Source organism: Phoca vitulina, unplaced genomic scaffold (genome assembly GCF_004348235.1).
Source record: "Phoca vitulina isolate PV1807 unplaced genomic scaffold, GSC_HSeal_1.0 scaffold29, whole genome shotgun sequence".
Classification (NCBI taxonomy): Eukaryota; Metazoa; Chordata; class Mammalia; order Carnivora; family Phocidae; genus Phoca; species Phoca vitulina.
Window position 1 is genome coordinate 1,888,911 of NW_022589732.1, and position 16,821 is coordinate 1,905,731.

The 16,821-nt window shown below is 41.0% G+C and overlaps 3 pseudogenes; 2 read left to right on the forward strand and 1 right to left on the reverse strand.

Annotated features, from left to right (window-relative positions):
• The window catches only part of LOC116644198, a 5,699-nt pseudogene extending 4,398 nt beyond the window's left edge, over nt 1-1,301 (reverse strand).
• A 2,563-nt stretch (nt 1,302-3,864) lies between these two features.
• Nucleotides 3,865-6,623, forward strand: LOC116644199 (annotated as a pseudogene).
• A 1,576-nt stretch (nt 6,624-8,199) lies between these two features.
• Nucleotides 8,200-15,325, forward strand: LOC116644200 (annotated as a pseudogene).
• The last annotated feature ends 1,496 nt before the right edge of the window (nt 15,326-16,821 follow it).

The following is a 16,821-nucleotide window of genomic DNA, read 5'->3' on the forward strand; positions in this document are numbered from 1 at the left end:
GCGCTGTGAATTGTGCAAGACTGTTGAATCTCAGATCTGTACCTCTGAAACAAATAATGCAATATATGTTAAGAAAGAAAAAAAGAAGAAGAAGAATGTAGCAGGAGGGGAAGAATGAAGGGGGGGGAATCGGAGGGGGAGAAGAACCATGAGAGACAATGGACTCTGAAAAACAAACTGAGGGTTCTAGAGGGGAGGGGGTTGGGAGGATGGGTTAGCCTGGTGATGGGTATTGAGGAGGGCACGTTCTGCATGGAGCACTGGGTGTTATGCACAAACAATGAATCATGGAACACTATATCTAAAACTAATGATGTAATGTATGGGGATTAACATAACAATAAAAAATTTAAAAAAAAAAAAAGGATATGAGAAAGGATGCAGATGGACATCCAGATGGAGAGGGACATGTAGGGCAAGGCATGTGGGAAGGAGCTGTGACATTTCTGTGCCCTCTCAGGCCAGCCATTCCTCCAGCACCTGCATGCGCTTATCAGCTTGGAAGCTCTTCACACCCCATGCTTTGGGGATTTTTATGGAGGCTTCCTCAGGTAGGCATGATTGATCATTAACTCCATTTTCAGACCTTCTCCCCTCCCTGGAGAAAGGAGGGTGGGAATGAAAATTCCAAGCTTCTTATCATGGCTTGGTCTTTCTGGTGACAAGCAACTCATTCAAGAGCCCATCAAGAGTCACCTCAGAACAAAAGACATTCACCCATTAAATTCCAAGGGATTTATGAGCCCTGTGTTAGGTATGGGGTCAAAGACCAAACATTAGAACAAAAGATACTCCTAGTGTTCCTTTTTTAAAGATTTTATTTATTTATTTGAGAGAGAGTGAGAGAGCACCAGCAGAGGGAAGGGGCAGAAGGAGAAGCAGGCTCCCTGCTGAGCAGGGAGCCCGATGTGGGACTCGATCCCAGGACCCTGGGATCATGACCCGAGCCGAAGGCAGATACTAAACCAACTAAGCCACTGGTGTCCCATCTTTCTGTATTCTTTGCACACCAGGCACACACTGTAGGGAACAAGGAGCACTGTCTTTTCTTCTACTTTCGTTCAACCCATCCATCACAACCCCTTGCCAGAGGTAGGCAGAATGCTTTGCATGGAGGTCTCATTCCAAGATTCCAAATGGGGAGTGTGTCAAAAACTCCTTTGATTCTGGCTTTTTATTCAAACCTATGTAATAATCCTTTGCTCCCAGACCAGTCAGTTCACATGGCAAATAGCTTACTTCCCCTCCCCACCCTTACCCATGATTTCTAGGTACTGATCAGGACAGGCTTTCTTCTTCATCCTCTTTCCTACGGGGACTGCATTTATGCCGCTCAATCTCCTTGCTCAACTTGAATGACAGAAAGGTAAAATCTTTAGGTGATAAAGACACTACATGGCTCTTGATATGAGTTATAAGTCAACTAGGAGCTAGAGTTAACTGCGAATAGAAATGCATTTATTTAATAATCTCCAATACTCTACCATTAGAGTGTTGTCATCATCGCATCATCATCATATAGGAAGTGCTTATTTCTCCTTCAGTGCCCTTCCACTCTTCTCATGGATTTACACTGCCCACCCAATTTTGGAATTTGTAGTGGTTTTGCCTGTTAAGACAGTCGGAAGGCAGTCCGCCTGCTGTTTGCCTCAAATGCAGGTAATGAGCATTGTACCGCATGGGCTCTTTAACACCCACCCACATGGCCCAAGACATAAGCAGCAGATCCTCCGGCCACTGGAAGCCAGGCACCACTGGGGGGGCTGCTGTGCTTGGGAAGGACAGATTTAAACCATCTTCTTATTTACATTTCTATCCCACAGATACAAATTAATTGTTGGTCTTTTTGTTTTCTATAAACCAACTTGGGTTGTATACATAGCCTACAAATGACCAAGAAATGTTTACATCGGGGACACCTGGGTGGCTCAGTCGGTTAAGCATCTGCCTTTGGCTCAGGTCATGATCCCAGGGTCCTGGGATCGAGCCCTGCATCGGGCTCCCTGCTCCGCGGGAAGCCTGCTTCTCCCTCCCCCACTCCCCCTGCTTGTGTTCCCTCTCTCGCCGTGTCTCTGTCAAATAAATAAATAAAATCTTTAAAAAAAAAATGTTTACATCAGTGGCAGCTCAACCAGCAGTGCTCATCTCATACAGACTGAATAAAACCCTGTCTCTGTGTGAGGCCAGGGGCTATCACTAGAACCTCTCCCACTAAGTGCCAAAGCCCCACATACCACACTTTGGCAATTATTTCTCTGAGTGAAGACATGGTTTTTGCATCTCTAGATCAGGATTTGCCAGACCATATAAGAACCCGAGGGTTCTGGATAAATCTTACTTTTAACAAGCCCTCCAGGTAATTAATGGGATTAAATTGAATTACAGTTCTTTCTTGGTGACTGCATATTATTTAAAAACAAAAACTAAACCTGTTATTCATTTGCTTCCTCTTTAAGGTTAAATTATCCCAAGTGAATCCAGTTAAGGAGACCTCATGTGTATCTCTTTAAGCTGTGGCCAGAAAGAGCCAACAAGAGTCTATGGCATCTTTGAGCTCTTTTCTGTGACTTCATTTTATCTGAAGTTTTGCCAAAATAAAAAATTAAGACCTGTGCCTTGGGGCAGAGTTACAGAACTACAACATGACTCTTGGTTTTCATGGAAGACAAGAAGGCCATTCTGGTCATTGATGTATGCCTGCCCTCACTCGTTAGTCAAGCACACAGGTGGGACTGCGTGGGAGTCAAAACCTGCACGTTGCCCCTCCTCCTCACCCTCCTAGCCCTGGTGAGATATATGCAGCTGGTGTGATCCCCATTGCTGGGCTTCCTGAACCTTCTCCCAGAGACTTGCAGAAAGCAGCCTTCAGGTGCAATTTCCCAGATGGGATTTATCTAATTTCTTTTGAGTTGGTGAGGACTGCCCTGAGAACTAGAGTTAGATTACTTCTAACCTCGGGAGAGTCGTTTCCACACTGTCGCAGTTGGTACTGAACCGGTAGTGACTTTCAGTGGAGACTGTGAATGGCCATGCTCTACACAAGTGCCTGGTGAGTGCCCACGCTCCTCTCCTACCCCCAAGTTTTTCTCTCTCCGCGTTTAAAGTCAGCTATTCTTTCTCTCAAATGCTCTTTGTTCAGTGGTTTTTGGTTAATGTGCTATGAGAGATTAAAGTGGTGACTGGAAAAAATATGTCAAGCTGCAGTTCCAATAACCAAGTATCATTTTGGGCAGCTAAGAGTGCCTATTGCCTGCAGTTTCTTTAAAGTGGGGTTTTTTAGGGGCGTCTGGGCGGCTCAGTCGGTTGAGCGTCTGCCTTCGCTCAGCTCATGATCCCACGGTCCTGGGATGGAGTCCCACATCGGGCTCCCTGCTCGGCGGGAAGCTTGCTTCTCCCTTTCCCTCTGCCTGCCACTCCCCCTGCTTGTGCTCTCTCATTCTCTCTCTCAAATAGATAAATAAAAATTTTTTTTTTAAAAAGACTTTATTTATTTATTTGACAGAGACAGAGGTAGCGAGAGCAGGAATACAAGCAGCGGGAGTGGGAGAGGGAGAAGCAGGCTTCCCGCCGAGGAGGGAGCCCGATGTGGGACTCGATCCCAGGACCCTGGGAGCATGACCTGAGCCGAAGGCAGACGCTTAATGACTGAGCCACCCAGGCGCCCTAGATAAATAAAATCTTTAAAAAAAAAAAAAAAAAGTAAGGTTTTCTAGTCTCATAATACTGAGCCAAGTCTCGGGGTCATCAGAAAAGGGGCGTGCGTATGCGTGACCGTGTCCTGAGTGTGCACACGGGCTGGGGTTGCAGCGGCTGTAGGCTGGTGCAGGCCAGAGGAAGAAGGAAGGACTAGCGCAGATCCTGGAAATGATAGGTGCTGTAAAGTGCAAAGAGCCATCTCATTTAGGATCTTCCCACCTCCTCAACTTTGTCATCTTCCATTTCAGTTCTTTATGCGATCTTCGAGGACTTAATGTCATTTTCTGTTACGTAAATTATATTTAATAGTTTAATTAATTAGAGGTATTGTATTTATTTGTCTGCCCTCTCTGTTCCACCTCTGAAAATGTCTGTTCCCAGAGGGCAAGAACCTTTATTCATCACCGAATTTCTAATGCCTAATAGGTACTCGTAAAAATTTGTTGAATGAATGAAGGATTGAATGCACTAAGCACTTCACATATATTACCTTCAATACTCTTGTAGAATAATTATAGAAATAGTCTTTTTCTAACTTTTTTTTTTTTTTTTTTGCTGTTATATATACTTAACAACAAGAGCCTGTGGGTGAATTGTAGAAATCCAAGTTTAGAGTATGGCATTTGGAATATAAACACCATATAACCTGCTAAAGTGCTTTTATGAAGACTACACACATTGATAAACAAGCAAGGAGTTAAAAACAGTCTATCAAGTTTGCATGCAATCTGTTTTAGGGCTGCTAGTCTCTGCAGTCTGACCACAACTGTTTAAATGTGTCAGTCCTTTCAGTCTTCATTGTCCTAAGTCTAGCCCAGAGCTGCACCTCATTCTTGGCAGAATTCCAGAGTTAAAGATTGTTCCAGAGTCCTCATCTAGGGCCACATAGCCCCACTCAGCCTGTTACTGCTTCCTAAGTAAAGCACCCTGTAGATTTATAGCTTGGATACTTGTCCTAAAGAAAGATTCAGACCTTGGAACAGGGACGGTAGATGCATCAAGCGTCAGAAAAGCATGGGATATTTTTGAATGGTATTGGTTCATGAGTTTTAACCCCTCTTCTTTGTGACTCTGTAAAACCTCTCAAATGAAATCTCTAGGTTTTGCCTTCTCTGACTCTTCTGTTCCTTACAGTTTTGTCTTTTACAAGGTATACCTGTTTTTTAGTGGAGTATAAAATGACAGATCTGCATCTTTGTTTTAATGCCCTGTGAAACCAGAGTCTTTACTGTAGGATAGCATGCCCATGCAAGATTACATTCTTCTCTGTAAGTTACAGTGTCTAAAACAGGGAAAAGAATTATAAATAGTATACATTAATAGTGCTAACTTTCAAAAGATTTAGAAATAGAAAAATTACATACTTGCAAGCTTTCATTTTTGTCTCCTTAAGTTTTTTTTTTTTTTGTCTCCTTAAGTCTTAATTATTCCTTTTGAAATTCAGATTTTAATTTAGATGATGTCCATTAAAGTAACATGTAGTACGTATTCTATTAGAAAAAGAGAAATAAGATCGTACCAAAGACAGCCTCTCTCGCATGTTAAGTGAAACATTGATACACGTGCACCCGCACTTGGCTGGTGGAGTGACTTGAAATAATTCTTTTGAGAATGAATTTTACATAATACACAGCAAGAGCTGTTCATAGATTTTTGACCCAATAATTCCACTTTCCATTGGGAAAAAATTAAAATGTCTAGCGACTAGATAATGTAAATTATGAATATCATGTAAATTATATATCTATTGGAAGGAATAGATAGAATTAAATTATATTTCTGTTTACAGTTACATTATATTACACATATAACTATTAAATCATATTTATGAAGACCAGGCACGGAGAAAAGCTTTTATTTTTTAATATAAGTGACAAAGCAGACAGTTATATCACTGGGATTCCACATGTGGAAAAATAGAAATACATCAGATGCAGCTCTTTATTCCCCAGTAGGGCTGTGGCCGGAGCGGCTGTGGTGCTAGTCTCTCTGAGCCATCCAGCTCCATCCTTGTCGCTGCGGGGACACCCGCCCTTGGCACTGCCGTGACTAAGCAGATGACACTTTGTGGTACCCTCAAAGGCCACAAAGGCTGGTTGACGCAGATTCCTGCCACTCCCCAGTTCCTGGACATGATAGTGTCTGCCTCTTGAGAGAAGACCATCACCATGTAGAAGCTGACCAGGGAGGAGACTGACTAGGGCATCCCCAGCGTGTTCCTCAGGGTCATCTCCTCGGATGGCCAGACTCCTGAGGTGGAGCCCTCCGGCTTTGGGATCTCTCAATGGATACCTCCACACACAGATTTGTAGGCCATACCAAGGGTGTGCTGAGTGAGGCCTTCTCCTCTGACAATGTCGCAAATTGTCTCTGGCTCCATACATAAAACCATCGAGTAGTAGAATACTCTGGGTGTATGCAAATATACTGTCCAGGATGGGAGCCATTCGGAGTGGGTGTCTTGTGTCTGCTTCTCATCCAATAACAGTGATCCCATCGTTGTCTCCTGTGGCTGGGACAAGCTGGTCAGTGTATGGAACGAGGCAAACTACAAGCTGAAGACCAATCACATCAGCCACGCAGGGTACTCGCACGCTGTGAGTCTGTCTCCAGATGGCTCCCTCTGTGTCTCTGGAGGCGAGGAGGGCCAGGCCATGCTGTGGGACCTCCACAAAGGCAAGCATCTTTATACTCTAGATGGTGGGGACATCATCAGTGCCCTGGGCTTCAGTCCTAACCGTGACAGGCTCTGTGCTGCCACGGGCCCCAGCATCAAGATCTGGGACTTAGAAGGCACGATCATTGTAGGCGAACTGAAGCAGGAAGTTATCGGTACGAGCAGCGAGGCGGAGCCACCCCAGTGAACCTCTCTGGTCCGGTCTGCTGATGGCTAGACTCTGTTTGCCAGCTACAGGGGTCTCGTGTAGCAGGTGACCATCAGCACCTGCCAGAAATCTATGACAGAGCTTTAGAAATAAAAAAATTGGTTTTCTGACTTTTAAAATTAAAAAAATACATTAGGTGCAAACTGGAAGGAAATACTTATTTAGAAAGGTAGAATTAGGGGCGCTTGGGTGGTTCAGTTGGTTAAACGTCTGCCTTCAGCTCAGGTCATGATCTCAGGGTCCTGGGATCGAACCCCGTGTAGGGCTCCGTGCTGAGTGGGGAGTCTACGTCTCCCTCTCCCTCTGTCCCTCCACCCTCCCCCACTGCTTGTGCTTGTGTTCCCTTGCGTGCTCTCTCTCTCAAATGAATAAATAAAAAATCTTTTTTTAAAAAAAGGAAAGGTGGAATTAAATATGGTCTCTTCTTTTTAAGTTTTTTTTCCCCCTTGTAATAAAATGTAAAAAAAATCTAAAAAGATCCTAGAAGGTCATGTAATTTCTGGGAAATGACTACACAAACTACATTGAAATAAAGTCGGCAAAAACCTTAGCTCAAACCTGAAATGCAATAAACAAATGCCCATTCGTTACCCATAGTATTCCACTGCTCAACTTCACTTACTCTACCAATGCAAATATTTACAACCCAGCTCTGGGGACCCTCACGGTGTATCTCCACTGTTTTCAAAAGCTGTTGAGAAATATTTGGAATTCTATATAGTACTGTTCAAGGGGTATCCAACAACACAGGAGGAAAATAAGGGCCCAGATCACATAATCAGGAAGGAATGCTGTACCTAGAAGTATAGCATTCCCCCTTCATAGGCCAGCTCCAGGGAGAGAAGCTGATCTGGGGGACTGGCCAGTCTTATTTCGGAGTTGCCCTTGGAAGACAAGGCCCTGAGGAGAGAGGTCACTACTCTGGAAACCAGGTGGATGCCTGCTGAGTGGTCAGGGAGAGACAAGCCAGGAAGTGAACCAGTGGGTCTGAGAATGAAGCTCTTCTAGGGCTATTGTTTGGAGGGGACAAAAAAACCACAATTCAGAGTATATTAAGCATATCAAGACTGTATTGGCTTGTGTAACTAGAAAGTCCATAGTTTCTAGGAGTTCAAATGACTTCAGCAGGATTTTTTCCCCTCCTTTTCTTTCTCTTTCTCTGTGTCTGTTTCCTTATACATTTTTCAGATCAGCTTCTCTTTGTCTGTTGGCCTCTTTTACTTTGGTTGGCTTTCCTCCAGGGGGTAGGCTTTGTTGCGGGCTGTCTCAGGTCTCTGTCCTCCATCTTAGAGACCCCCCAAATAAGAACTCCAGGGGGCTCCTTTCCTGTTGTATTACATGTACAAATGGTGGTTGGGTTTCTGACACATGGTGGCTGTGAATTAGACTTAACAAGGGAACGTCCCTTGCTCAGGATGCTGTGTCTATGGTGCTGAGTACCTATTGTGGTTGGTGAGATCAGGGCGATCTTTCTCTCTGATTAAAAATACATTAAAAAAAACCACTGACGTTAAGAGTCTCTCATATCATTAGTGAAAAATTACCCTGAAAGTAATAGAGGATTGCAAAAACTCCCATTAGAAGTAGTTGTCTTTTTAAAAAGCCCTGCTTGCTAACCATGGCTCTCTCTAATACAGAATTTCAGGCAGTAAAACAGAGTTAACTGAATAAACTTGAGATATGGTTGGGAAAACAAGCTATTCTTTTTTTTCTATTTTTTATTTCTTCTTATTATGTTATGTTAATCACCATACATTACATCATTAGTTTTTGATGTAGTGTTCCATGATTCATTGTTTGCATATAACACCCAGTGCTCCATGCAGAACGTGCCCTCTTTAATACCATCACCAGGGTAACCCATCGCCCCCACACCCCTCCCCTCTAGAACCCTCAGTTTGTTTCTAAGAGTCCATAGTCTCTCATGGTTCGTCTCCCCCTCCGATTTCCCCCCCTTCATTCTTCCCTTCCTGCTATCTTCTTTTTTTTTTTTTTTTTTTAACATATAATGTATTATTTGTTTCAGAGGTACAGGTCTGTGATTCAACAGTCTTGCACAATTCATGGCGCTCACCATAGCACATACCCTCCCCAATGTCTATCACCCAGCCACCCCATCCCTCCCACCCCCCACCACTCCAGCAACCCTCAGTTTGTTTCCTGAGATTAAGAATTCCTCATATCAGTGAGGTCATATGATACATGTCTTTCTCTGATTGACTTATCCTCCAGTTCCATCCACGTCTTTGCAAATGGCAAGATCTCATTCCTTTTGATGGCTGCATAATATTCCATTGTATGTATATACCACATCTTCTTTATCCATTCATCTGTTGATGGACATCTTGGCTCTTTCCATAGTTTGGCTATTTTGGACGTTGCTGCTATAAACATTGGGCTGCACGTACCCCTTCAGATCCCTACATTTGTATCTTTGGGGTAAATACCCAGTAGTGCAATTGCTGGATCATATGGTAGCTCTATTTTCAACTTTTTGAGGAACCTCCATACTGTTTTCCAGAGTGGCTGCACCAGCTTGCATTCCCATCAACAGTGTAGGAGGGTTCCCCTTTCTCCGCATCCCCGCCAACACCTGTCATTTCCTGACTTGTTAATTTTAGCCATTCTGACTGGTGTGAGGTGGTATCTCATTGAGGTTTTGATTTGGATTTCCCTGATGCCAAGTGATGAAAACAAACTAACCTCGTCTCAGTTTTTCCCTTTTATTTTGAACCCCTGATTCTATAAAATCTTCATTCCCCCCTCTTCCTGCACCTAGTGGTGCCCATGCTAACAGCAGCTTCCTGGGTTGGGGCTGGGGTAGGGCAGTAATGTGTGTCTGGGTCATTTGTAAGTTGAGTGTTCATAAGGTGGGGACTGTCTGTCCTGCATTAGTCGTTTGGATCTCAGCTTTTAAGTAGGTTAGTTGTCTCTTCTTTAATGAGGAAGTACTTGTTCTCTTAACATTCTGGCAACATTCCGTTTGCTCATTTTCTGCTGTCCAAGTCATACCGATGAATATGCCTATCTTTTGATCCTCAGGTGGTGTACGCAGCAGAAGGATAACTTGCAGATGGAAAGGAAGAACAGGTGGAAGTGACGAGCAAAAGAGAGCCAGACGAAAGCAGCCAAGGTCTGTTAAGACTGTTCATAGTCCTAAAGTGTTTCAATAATGCAGAGTACACTCATGACAATGAGCATTACCCACCCCTCAATCAGGTTCTGTAGGAAAGAACAATGAATGATGGCCTTCTATTCTCAGAGTTCTTCCCAGCAGACTGTTAGAGGGGACTTGACATCCTCATTAGCTAGTATTCCTTGGGGTTAAGACATGGAGGATTTTTTTTTTTTGAAAAGGCAAAAGTCCAAGTGTAGAGGCCACATCTTACTCATTTTTGTACATTTCTGCGCTAGCTCCAGTGCCCAATAAATATTGAGTAAATGACATGGCCAACATTATCAGCTAAGAATAGTTCATATTCAGTATTTTTAGCCGATTAATTCTAGTCATTCATTTAATCATTCAGCACACATTCTTTAATGATGAAGATTATAAAAATAACTTATTGTGCATGTACCATAAGTTAGGCAATGAGCTAAGTGTTTTATGTCCATTATCTCAATCCTCACAACTCTATGAGATAGTTGCTGTTAGTATTACCATTTTATAGGTAAAGAAGCCTGAACTTGAAGAGGTTAAGGTTAGTTTCTCCATGCAAATGGCTGATAAATGGCAGAGGCAGTACTTGTCTCTAAGACATTCTGATGCTTAAAGTCTGTGCTTTAAACCCCAGTGCTATTATTAGGAGATAATCCTTCATGGGTGTCTTGCATTTTTTTCATGTATTAAAGAAACTGGGATGTTTGTTCTGTAAAAATTTCCAGAGTCTGGATTATTCTGATTGCGTCCTTAAAGTATCATTTAATGTTTTCACCTTTCCTCTGTATTTTCTGTCAACTGGTAGTCAAATATAGAAGCTTGATCAAATTTCAGCTCAACTTTTTTGGGCAAACCTACTAAATAAGTGGTATTTTGTTCTTTCATATGCCAGAAGACCTGTAATGTGATGTCTCTCTTTTCTATAATATTAGCAGCCATTCATATTGAATATCTAGTTCAACTAGTTTTTTGAGGTTGCAGAATAGTGATTTTCTATTATATCTATTATATATGTATATAGTGTATGTGTGCGCATAAGAACCTCTTTACTTATTAGCTAGAATACTTCTGTAAAGAGAAACTTTCCCTTATCCATTATTTGGTTACTTAGCAGTGTACTTTGTTCAGGGATGGCAGGAAGAACGTTTGACTCTTTCCTTTTACTTGTATATTTTCAAAATAATGAGCTAATTCCCATGCATCTTCCTGGTTATCAATTAATTGTTTTTATTATGATTATGAACTCAAAGATTTAAATATATTCAATGGTTTTTAATGTATTGCAGTTTTTCTGGTTGATGATAAAATCATCTCACATTTTATACATCTGAGCCTCTGCAAGTTGGCCCCTGAGTCATTTGGCACAACCCCAAATTAAAGAAGTTGGTAACTTCTTTACTATCTTGTATGACACGATGTCCCAGCTCATCTTTTAAAATTTCCTGCCCAAACTTGGAACTGTCATTTCTCCAAAGAATCTTGGTTCTCCTAAGTGGAAAATGGTATCTGGAGATTCCCAGTTTTTATATTGGCAACTAATTAAAAAAAACAAAAACAAAAACAAAAAGCATGTCTCTGGCCTGGATTCAGCCTGTGGCTAGTCTGTTGACACCTGGCCAGACTTAAGTGATAGTAGTAAGAATTAAGAGAAAAAGATGGATCATAAATATATATATATATATTTTTAAAGATTTATTTATTTGACAGAGAGAGATAGCGAGAGAAGGAACACAAGCAGGGGGAGTGGGAGAGGGAGAAGCAGGCTTCCCGCAGCACAGGGAGCCCGATGTGGGGCTCGATCCCAGGACCCTGGGATCATGACCTGAGCCGAAGGCAGATGCTTAACGACTGAGCCACCCAGGCGCCCCCATAAATATATTTTTTCCAAGGTTTTTTTTATTGTAAAAATACACATGACAAAATTTACCATCCTAACCATTTTAATTGTACAGTTCAGTGGCATTAAATACATTCATAATGTTGTACAACCATCACCACCATCCATCTCTATGACTCTTTCATCTTGCAAAACTGAAACTCTATACCCATTAAACAATAACGTCCCTTTTCCCCAGCAACCACCATTCTTCATTCTGTCTCTATGATTTTGACTAATCTAGGTACCTCATAGAAGTGGAATCAATCAGTATTTGTCTTTTTGTGATTATTTTATTTTACTTAGCATAATGTCCTCAAGGTTTATCCATGTTGTAGATATATCAGAAAATTCTTCATTTTTATGGCTGAATAATATTCCATTGTATGAATTATATCACATTTTGCTTATCTATTTGTCCTTCAGTGGGCACTTGGGTTGCTTCCACATTTTAGCTATTGTGAATTACACTGTTATGAACACGAGTGTACCAGTACATTTTTGAGATACTGCTTTCAGTTCTTTTTGGTATGTATTTACAAGTGGAATTGCTGGGTCATACAGTCGTTCTATTATTAATTTTTTGAGGCACCTCCATTCTGGTTTCCATAGCATCTGTACCGTTTTTTATTCTCATCAAGAATGCAGAATGGTTTCAATTTCTCCACATTCTCACCAACATTTGTTATTTTCTGTTTTTTGTTTTTTTTTGTTTTTCTTGATAGTAGCCAAAACATAGTAATTGGTATGTGGTGGTATCTCGTCGGAGTTTTTTTTTTTTTTTTTAATTTTAACCCAGTATACTTAATATACAGTGTTATATTAGTTTCATGTGTACAATATAGTGATTCAACAATTCTACACATTACTCAGTGCTCATCCCAACACCTGCACTCTTCAATCCCCATCGCTTATTTAACCCATCCCCCCACCCACCTCCTCTCTGGTAACTGTCAGTTTGTTCTCTACAGTTAAGAGTCTGGGGTTTTTTGTTTGTTTGTTTGTTTAAAGAGAATTTTTTTTTAAAGTTTTTTTTATTTTATTTAGAGAAAGAGAGAGATAGCAAACAGGGGGAAGGACAGAAGGAGAGGGAGAGAGAGAATCTCAAGCAGACTCCGTGCTCAGCATGGAGCCCAACTTGGGGCTTGATTTCGCAAACCCGAGATCATGAACTGAGCCAAAATCAAGAGTCAGATGCTTAACCGGCTGAGCCATCCAGGCACCCCAGAGTCTATTTTTTGGTTTGTTGTTTTTCTTTGTTCATTTGTTTCTTAAATTCCACATATGAGTGAGATCATATGGTATTTGTCTTTCTCTGACTGACTTGCAAATGACAAGATTTCATTCTTTTTATGGCTGTGTAATATTCCGTCACACACACACACACACACACACACACACACACACACACCACTTCTTCTTTTAAGTAAAGTCTACCCCCAACATGTGGCTTGAACTCACGACTGTGAAATCAAGAGTTGCATGCCCTACCAACTGAGCCAGCCAGGTGCCCCATATCACATCTTCTTCATGCATTCATCCATCAGTGGACACTAGGCTCCTTCCATAATTTGGCTATTGTAAATAATGTTGCAATAAACATAGAGGTGCATATATCTTTTTGAATTAGTGTTTTCGTATTCTTTAAATAAGTACCCTTTAGTGGAATTACTTGATCATATGGTAGTTCAATTTTTAATTTTTTGAGGAACCTCCATACTGTTTTCCGCAGTGGTTGCACCAGTTTGCATTCCCACCAATAGCGTAAGAGGGTTCCTTTCTTTCCACATTCTTGCCAACGCTTGTTATGTTTTGTGTTGTTGATTTTAACCATTCTGACAGGTGGGAGGTAATATCTCATTGTGGTTTGTTTTGCATCTCCCTAATGATGAGTGATGTTGAGCATCTTTTCCTGTGTCTCTTGGCCAGCTGTATGTCTTTCTTGGAGAAATGTCTGTCCAAGTCTTCTCATTTTTAATAGGATTATTATTTTTGGGGAGGACGTGTTGAGTTAGAGAAGTCCTTTATATGTTTTGATACTAACCCTTTATCAGATATGTCCTTTGCAGATATCTTCTCCCATTGCATAGGTTGCCTTTTGGTTTTGTTGATTGTTTCCTTTGCTGTGCAGAAGCTTTCTATTTTGTTGTAGTCCCAATAGTTTATTTTTGCTTTTGTTTCCCTTGCCTCGGGGGCTCTATCTAGAAAAAATTGCTAGCTGATGTCAGAGAAATTACGGCCTGTGCTCTCTTCTAGGATTTTTATGGTTTCAGGTCTCATATTTAGGCCTTTAACCCATTTTGAATTTATTTTTGTGTATGGTGTAAGAAAGTGGTCCAGTTTCATTCTTTTGCATGTTGCTGTCCAGTTTTCCCAACACCATTTGTTGAAGAGACTTTTTTTCCCATTGGACTTCTTTCCTGCTTTGTCAGAGATTAATTGACCATATAATTGTGGGTTTATTTCTGGATTGTCTATTCAGTTCTGTTGATCTCTGTGTCTATTTTTGTGCCAGTACCATACTGTTTTGAACCCTACAGCTTTGTAATATAACTTGAAGTCTGTAATTGTGATGTCTCCAGCTTTGCTTTTCTTTTTCAAGATTGCTTTGGTTATTTGGGGTCTTTTGTGGTTCCATACAAATGTTAGGATTGTTTGTTCTAGTTCTGTGAAAAATGCTGTTGGTATTTTGATCGGGACTGCTTTGAATGTGTAGAGTGCGAGGGGCAGGGAGGGAGAGAACAAGGATGCCAGGCCTGCTGCCTCCCACAACACCGGAACTCGCAGGGGCCAGAGCCAGAGAGAGCCAGGGAATGGCAGGACCTCAGGGGGGTGTCACTGAGTCTTCTGTGGTGGTCACTAATTCTGTGGCAGCACACTCTAGGAATGGCCTGAGGTGTGCACAGGCTCTTCCATCCGCGTTTCTTCCCTGTCCTGGCTGACAGGTTACGGGCATCCGGGCAGTGGCCTGGCCACTCCTCTGGGTCGTGGCTGGGCTCACCAACACACCAGCCACAGTTTTCACTGCCACCCCCACCAATCCTGGCACAAGGGCCACTTGCTCTGAAATTATTTTGAGGCAAGAAATTTTAAAAGATGGTTCCCACAGAGACCTTTTAATAGAAGTGAAATTTGGAGAAAATACTGAGGACTTCCAGGCCTGCTGACTCTTGATTAAACAGTACATCCTGACAGGACTTTTTGTGAATCCATATGAGCTAGCTTCATTTCGAGAGAGAAACGTAACAGAGGCAGTGATGGTTTCAGAAAATTTTAATATAGAAGCTCCCAGTTATTTGTCCAAGGAATCTGAAGTTCTAATTTATGCCAGACAAGATTCACAGACCCTTGTTTCCAAGCTTTTTTGCGTGTGCACTATCACTATTAATTGGCCGCATAGTCAAGATGGGGAAACCTTTATTGTGGTCAAGAATCCTGATTTCTTGATGTATTATGACCAAGAGTTTCCAATTTTGAAATGCTGCGCTCACGCGGAAGTATCAGATCCTTGGGCTTTGAAGAATAAGGATATCTGCCAATGGAATAATATGAAATATAAATCCATATATAAGAATGTGACTCTACAGATTCCAGTGAGGTTGACTATACATTACTTCTGTAGTATGTTCTATGACTCTGCTCATTACTCTCCTGTATCCTACTTTGATCCCTGTGGCTATTTGCAAGTATGGCCATTTTCCCCTATAAGTTTTATGGAGTTAAAAGCTTTCTATGAACCTAAATAAGACTTATTTACTTCATTTCAGTTAGGAAAATGAGTACTTTATGTATTAGAGACAAATTACTCTCATTTTGTAAATAAAAACATTTTAATTTCAGTTAAAAATTGAGAAAATCATTATAAATAAGAATAAAATAATTTAGATGAAAAAATGTGTAGATTGCTTTGGGTAATATAGACATTTTAACAATATTTTTTTTTTTTTTCCAATCCATGGGCATGGAATGTCTTTCCATTTCTTTGTGTAGTAATTCAATTTCTTTCATCAGTGTTTTATAGTTTTCAGAGTACAGGTCTTTTACCTTTTTAGTGAGGTTTATTCATATGTATCTTATTTTTTTGTTGCAATTGTAAATGGGATTTTTTTCTTAATTTCTCTTTCTGCTGCTTCATTATTGGTGTATAGAAATGCAACAGATTTCTATATGTTGATTTTGTGTCCTGTGACTTTACAGAATTCGTTTATCAGTTCTAGGAGTGTTTTGGTGGTGTCTTTCAGGTTTTCTATATATAGTTTCGTGCATCTGCAAAGAGTGAAGGTTTTACTTCTTTCTTACTGATTTGAATGCCTTTTATTTATTTTTGTTGTCTTATTGCTGTGGCTAAGACTTCCAGTTGAATCAAATGTTGAATAAAAGTGGTGAGAATAGTGGGATGCCTGGGTGGCTCAGTCGGTTAAGCATCTGACTTCGGCTCAAGTCATGATCCCAGGGTCCTGGGATTGAGTCCCACATCGGGCTCCCTGCTCATCGGGGAGCCTACTTCTCCCTCTCCCTCTGCTTGTGTGTGCACGTGCTCGCATTCTCTCTCTCTCTGTCAAATAAATAAATAAAATCTTAAAAAAAAAAAAAGTGGTGAGAATGGATACCCTTGTCTTGTTCCTGACCTTAGGGGGAAGGTTTTTCCCCATTGAGGATGATGGTAGCTATGAATTTTTCACTAATGGCCTTTATTATATTGAGGTATGTTCCCTCTAAACCTACTTTGTTAAGGGTTTTTATCATGAATGGATGTTATACTTTGTCAAATGCTTTTTTATGTCTATTGAAATAATCAAATGATTCTTATCCTTTCTTTGATTGATGTGATCTATCACATTGATTACAAATATTTAACCACCCTTGCAACCCAGGAATAAATTCCATTTGATTGTGGTGAATGATTTTTTTAATGTATTGTTAGATTCGGTTTGCTAGTATTTTGCTGAGGACTTTTGCATCTATGTTCATCAGAGATATTGGTCTGTAGTTCTCTCTTTTTGTGGTGTCTTTATCTGGTTTTGGTATCTGGGTAATGCTGGCCTCATAGAATGAATTTGGAAGTTTCCATTCCTTTTCTGTTTTTGGAATAGTTTGAGAGGAATAGGTATTAACTCTTCTTTAAATGTTTGCTAGAATTTGCCTGTGAAGGCATCTGGCCCTGGACTTTTGTTTGTTAGGAATGTTTTGATTACTGATTCAAT